Genomic DNA, 6,000 nt, shown 5'->3' with positions numbered 1-6,000 from the left:
ATTCTAATTTATTGTCTCTTGGCAGTGTGGTTTGGTAACGTGTACAATTGAGGAATACCCAAGCCTCTATATTCAGGGATGTTTTTGCGCTCACGTTTACCCACTTGGGTGAAAGCAACTTCTCAGTGTGTTGATTGGTGACGCGTGTATTAATTTGGGATACTGGCGTGTAAATTTACCTAGTGGCCCTACGTTGTGGATGAAAATTTTCTCAACGTACGTATCTACTCTGTTGGTGCAGCTAGCGATAATATTGAGCGCGCGTGGGCCAGCCTGGCCCATTGACTTGCTCTTCTAGGCGTTTATACTGTGGTTGTCCACGTGTTCGGGCCTCTTTTCTTTTTTGGGCTGCCCGTCCTCCTTCGTTGACATGTGGTGGCTTCCGTTAGCGTACACGGTGTCGCTGTGCCCTGGGAGAGCGGTGCCGCTTCCATTGTTCGATGTAGAGCCTTCGAGTGCTTTTTGATCGGTGCCGCTTAAGGCGTTTGCCGTTTTCGTGGTGCAATCTAGATATTCGCACGCACGTTGCGGGGCTATAAATAGGCCGTTCTTCCTGCCATGTTATCCAAGTAGGTCTTCGTTGCTCCCGCGTATTTTAACTCCGTGGTGGGCTCTTCTTTCGGTCGTAATGGTCCGCGCCGTCAGGTTCCGGAGGGCCGTTGTTCGACGGCGTCGTGGTTTCGTCCCGCTGTTTTGCCTGGTGTGTCGGGTCGGCCAGCACGTACGGATCGGATGACACTTTGGCTTCTGATGATTGGTCGTCCCGTCGGGGTGGTCGCTGTGTGCGGTCTTCGAGCTCTGGATGCATGCCGGATCTTGTGCCACGATCTGGTTTGTTTAGTTTTTGATTTCCCGTTTGTTTGTTGTGGAGTTTTTCTGTGTGTTGACTGCTTTGTTCCTTTGATTTTTCAGCGTCTCCTTCTTTGTCGTTGGGCTCTGCTCTTGGTGGGTCTTGTAGGCGGCGGAGGGAAGAGATTCAGTTGGGCAAGCGACCTGTTGATTCCACTATTGGTTTGTGGCTCTTTTTTTATTTTTTTGTTGATTGTTGTTGGATATTACTCAAATCCCTACTGTGTTCTGTTTCTGCAGGCGTCCCTTTCTGCGAGACGGGTCGGTCTGCGCAGCGTTCTACTTTTTCTACCGGTTAATTGTTCGTCCGTTTCTGGTTCTGGTATTTATACTTGCTTCTCGCCCGTTCTTTTCTTCCGTGTATGCACGCTGTGCACGTGGGGCGGAGCAGCTCTACATAAATTAAATTACGTTGGTGTGGCCCATGGTTTAGCGGGAGAGGCGCTGTGTTTTTGATTGGCCAAGGGCGTTACGGCATCTCCAGCCGTTGGCCTCTCAGAAGGGGCAAAAAATCGTCCTCTGATACGCATCGGCACTAAACCGCGCACTGGGAGCGTGATGCCCCCAGTCACAGCGCCCATGGTTAGTCAAAAAAATCAAAAACAGCGCAAACATGATTTAAATTTAACGCAAACATCGGTGAGTTCGTTCAAACTTAAACATATTTTTAAAAAAAAGAAAAAAAAAAACTACCGCGGGCTACCCCCTCCGTCTCCCTTGCCGCCCGCCCACGCGGTTCTACATGCCGAGGAGGCTGTAGAACCGCGTGTAGTCACCGCCGCCGCCGTCGTCGTCATCATGGTCGCCGTCGCCGCCCCCGCCTACGCCTCCGCCGTCCCTGCTGCATCCCTCCCCCGGTTGGCGCGACGGGTTGGACGGTCCGGAAGCGGCGTCGTCGTCGCTGTCGAGGACCACGACGCCGTGCTCGTCCTCGCGCCCACGCTTGCGGGCGGCGATCTCCTCCAGGGCCCGACGCTGTCGGACCATCTCGTCGCGGAGGTAGTCGTCCCGCGCCCACCGCAGGGCGTCCTCGTCGGAGAAGCCGCGCCGGACTATCTCCTCGTACTCCGCGGGGAGGCCGGGCTCCGGCTTGGGCTCGACGAGGACGAAGCAGCCAGTGGGTAGGGAGGTGTTGGCGCCGATGCGGACGCCGGAGTGGTGGGTGCACGCGCTGACCGGCGTGCCCTGGGGCTCCGGCTTGACGGGGCGGAGGCAGGGCGAGCCGCCGGACGAGGAGGAGGACCCCCCGGTCTCCATGCGCCTCGGGGTCCAGAAGCTTCCCCGGCGGCGTGAGAAAGACGAGGGAGCGAGGTACTCGAGGCGTGGCGTGTTGCCGCCCTCGATGTACTCGAGGACGGCCTCCAACGTGCGCCCGGACACGCCCCACCACCGACGCCGGCCGGCAGCGTTGAGCCTGTCGGAGGGCCCGGGTACTCGGCCTTGTAAAGGAGGCGAGTCTCGTCCTCGTGAAGATGGCGGCGGCCGAAGCCGTTCGCCGCCGTGCCGTCGCCTGGGAAGCGCTCGGCCATGGGTGATGAACTGGAGACAGCGAGAGAGAGGAGAGGGGGAACGACGGCGTCGAGAGAGTGTGAGATCACCGACCTCACTGGGGCACGTCTTATATAGGCCGAGGCGCCGCCCGTACGCGTGCCCGCCGTGTGTACGCGTGGCGGGCGAGGGAGGGCGAGGGACGCGCGTCATCCGGCCTTCACTGCGCCGCCGTGAGGCATTAATGGCGCAGGCTGACCGGCGCGGCAGCGCGGCAGCTTTGGCATTGATTCGCCGCGGGAAACGAGGCGATGAGGACGACGAAGGGCCGAGAAGAGAGCCGTGTCGCTGACGTGGCGGGCCCGCGGCTTTTTCGCGCCAAAAAAGTTCGCCCGACGCCCCCGGGCGTCCCAACACGTCGGGTTCAGCTTGGGTCCGCCGGCGCTGTTTTCGGCTCAGGCCGGTGAAAATCGGGTTCTTGGGGCGTGACTGGACCGATTTTTCGGCGCCGGCGCAAAAAAAAACGCCTAGGGAGGACGTCTTGGGGGCGCGGCTGGAGATGCCCTTAGGACTTAGAGCTTAGCTTGTGTGGTTGGTTGCATGGGTTCTGCATGTGGGTGCGTAATTGCTAGGGCTACTCCAGGTTGTACGTGAGTGCTCGCTTGCATGGACCTGCCTAATTGCTAGGTCTACTCCTGATTGTGCGCACACGCACGGCTCTGCATAATTGCTAGGTCTACCCCAGATTGTACGCGCGGGCTCGCCTGCAGGTTGTACGTGCGTGCTCGCTTGCATGGCCAAGAAAGAGAGACAGAGATAGAGATACAAATCGCTAGGTGCATGTAACAACCATGCCACACAGCGTCCCTAAGATTATAAATGATGGCTCTGCAATTTTCTCAAAAAAAAATTATAGACCACACAAGACAAAAGAAAACATAAGAACAGTAGTACTAGCACGAATCATCTTTTTTAATGCTAGCTGTTTACACTTTCAGCAAGACAAATTTAATCCCTTAAAAAAGCAAGTTAATTTTAATTGAGGCTCTTTGTAGTTACATTATTTAATGTGTGTTGTACTTGGTCTGTTTAAAAGTATTTTGTAGACCCATCGTACTGTTCGAGCCTGGTTGGAGGAAGATATGGACCGGAAGATATTTCTATATATGGAAAATATATTCAGAGTGAGAGGTTCTAGACCCATCGTACTGTTCGAGCCTGGTTGGAGGACGATATGGACCGGAAGATATTTCTATATATGCAAAATATATTCATTGTGAGAGGCTTTTGAATCTTTATCTGAGTAGCTCATGTATTTTCGTGACTAGAAAAATATGCCTGCATTAGTATTTTAATGGCTAAAACGGTATGAGAAATTTATAACTCTGTTTTTTGTCTTGGGTGATCGAACGACAAGCTACATCGCATATCTTCAATTGATGGCAATTGCGCGAGTGCTTCAGTAAATATAGTCATGATCATGTTCCTAGCAGCAAAGAGAGCTGCTATATTTGATCCTGAAAAAAGGAAAGGACAGGACAGGCTGAGATGGCAGTGAGACAAGTTCGTGAATGTATAGTCTCATGCGAGCTTGCAAGGTATCACAGACCTAATAATAAGCAAGCAAATGCAAAATCAAAAATCATAGGGACGCAATCACGCAAACACACCTAAATTTTGTTTGAATAATTCACTTAGAGGCTATGCAGTAGGACTACAGCCATAATAAGAAACCCTGATAAACTAAATCTATTTCTACAAAGATTTACACCACCAAGAACCCAATAAAAGCAGCAAAGGGAAATGCATGCCTGAATAAATACTGGACTAACAGATGTAGCTCATGTTGCAAAAAGCCTCTTCATTACAATTTGGATTTGAGAGCAGTGTACGCATTCATCTCTAGGCAAGAAGTTAATTTCTTTCAACTTAAAACTGTTTATAAATTATAAGTTTATAATTACATTAACCAATTGGAGAAGGCAGAACTGCAAGTTGTTTTGATTGAAATAATAAATTTCGGAGGAAAACCTGTTTCATAAATCATTGATAATATTTATGCTTTATATTTGGGGGATTCAATGTGTGAACTAAAAAACTAGATCAAAAGGATGCGAACAATAGAAGTTGTCTATCAAATATTGGAAAAAGAGAGTAAAATTTGATATATTCATTTTAGGCACTTTTAGTAAGTAGCATAAATATGGTCATGGCATTATCTGGTGAATACCTTTGGTTGGTATTCTTTGAGTATTTGGATTGGTCGGTATGTAGTACTACTGTCATGTGCGTGCTCACGTCACAATTATAGCGAGGGAAATAGGTAGTGTTCGCCAATTATTTTGCTTTGATATAGGTTTCAACAATTTTCAAGGAAATCTGACCATTTTGCTATGTAATAATAACCACTTTGTTGCATCTACGAAAATGCCACAAGCACATAGCCACATACTGCAGCATAGTTGTAGCTTTAGCACGACTAAAGTACTTCCGTTCAGTTAAGATCCTTGAATATATCCGATCTTTTGTGTCTATTACCACAACCGCCGTTACAAATTGCATGGGCAATCCAAAACGAGAATGTCTTTTAAATTTCACATTCATGTAAATTTTCGACGATTTAAAGATGATAGATGAGGTTCTTATATTACATCTTCTGTTTTTTTGGAGATACAAAGTGCTAATAACAAAGCGCTATATGACTCCCAACCAGGATTTTTGTTCCTTCTGTAAATTTTCCCGAGCTAAGGCGTTTTGGGTGAAGAAGGAAAACAAAATATAGAGGTCGCTGATTTGGGACTCCGTCTTGAGAAGCTCATGAGTTATTGTTTGCATGCTAGATGTAAGGAAGTATTAGGACTAAAGACGAGACAACCTTAGGAGGAGGCCAAACATGAGAGGTAGGTTGTTCGATCTGGGAACAAGTATGATGCATATGCTTGATGTCTACACAGTAGTGTATATCTTTGGTTCATTTCATTATTGGTCCTAACCCCACGGGGGGTATACCATGATGATTTGATTTCAAGCTCCAATGCCATTTATACTCACGTTTGAACTCTTCTGGTATCTTGTGTGTCTTCCCAATGTGCAAGTTCCTGCCGTGTTAGTTTCCTTTCTCTTCTTTCCATCTAAGCTGTATGCCATCTGTAAGATAGTTATGAATGCAAAACTTTTCTCTTTAATTGCCTTGTGGGATGGTTACAATGCAGGTTTTTTTCCTTTAATTGTCATGTGATGAAAAGAGTGTACATACAAGATATTCCAATACATACAATACCACCTATTGACAGGCGCGGCGTGCCGCCGCCCGGGGTTCGCTAGTTATTGTTACATGCCAAGTGTCCTAATTCATTTGACGAGTGAGTTAAGTTCACGGAGAAGGTCTATGGGCGAACCATCACAACCCCCCCCCCCCCCCCCCAGCGCCCCCGGTAGATGGGGACGCATTCAATTGCATGCCCTGACTTGTAGGTCCATATGACCAACTGTACAAAACAGACAAACATTGTGCATCTCGTACAAAATGCCTATCCGCAAACAGACATCAACGGTGCCCCTCCCCCCCCCCCCCCAAAACGATCCTGCCCGTTTCTGTCCCATATAGCAAATCGATAATGTATAGCACAAATCCCAAAGCTCATCTAAACAACACAGATATGA

At 49.0% G+C, this 6,000-nt stretch overlaps 1 long non-coding RNA gene across 1 annotated transcript; it reads left to right on the top strand.

Annotated features, from left to right (window-relative positions):
* The first annotated feature begins 586 nt into the window (after positions 1–586).
* On the top strand, positions 587–1,326 carry LOC125517657 (uncharacterized). Its single transcript, XR_015607229.1, has 3 exons — positions 587–831; positions 913–1,011; positions 1,090–1,326. It is a non-coding gene; the product is annotated as an uncharacterized LOC125517657 (long non-coding RNA).
* Positions 1,327–6,000: the final 4,674 nt, after the last annotated feature.

Source organism: Triticum urartu, chromosome 6A, assembly GCF_056163025.1.
Source record: "Triticum urartu cultivar PI428250 chromosome 6A, HENAU_Tu73, whole genome shotgun sequence".
NCBI classification, from domain to species: domain Eukaryota; kingdom Viridiplantae; phylum Streptophyta; class Magnoliopsida; order Poales; family Poaceae; genus Triticum; species Triticum urartu.
The sequence above is the reverse complement of the archived record's forward strand: the minus strand, read 5'-3'. Positions and strand labels throughout refer to the sequence as shown.